Here is a 218-nt window from a genome sequence, read left to right on the forward strand (position 1 = left end):
AGGGGGAGATGGGGGTCCCCTGCCCAGGCATGATTCCTGGGCCGGGGGCCTCAGGCCGGGGCGGGGGTCAGAGCCAGTGATCGGGGGGAGATGGGGGTCCCCTGTCCAAGAGGGTCCCCTCTGGCAGAGGCGTCAGGCCTGGGCAAGGGGCCAATCCTGCGATTGGAGATTGATGGGGGTCAATGCCTGAGGGCTCCCAGTATGTGAGAGTGGGCAGG

Source organism: Myotis davidii, unplaced genomic scaffold (genome assembly GCF_000327345.1).
Source record: "Myotis davidii unplaced genomic scaffold, ASM32734v1 scaffold71, whole genome shotgun sequence".
In the NCBI taxonomy this organism is placed as follows: Eukaryota; Metazoa; Chordata; class Mammalia; order Chiroptera; family Vespertilionidae; genus Myotis; species Myotis davidii.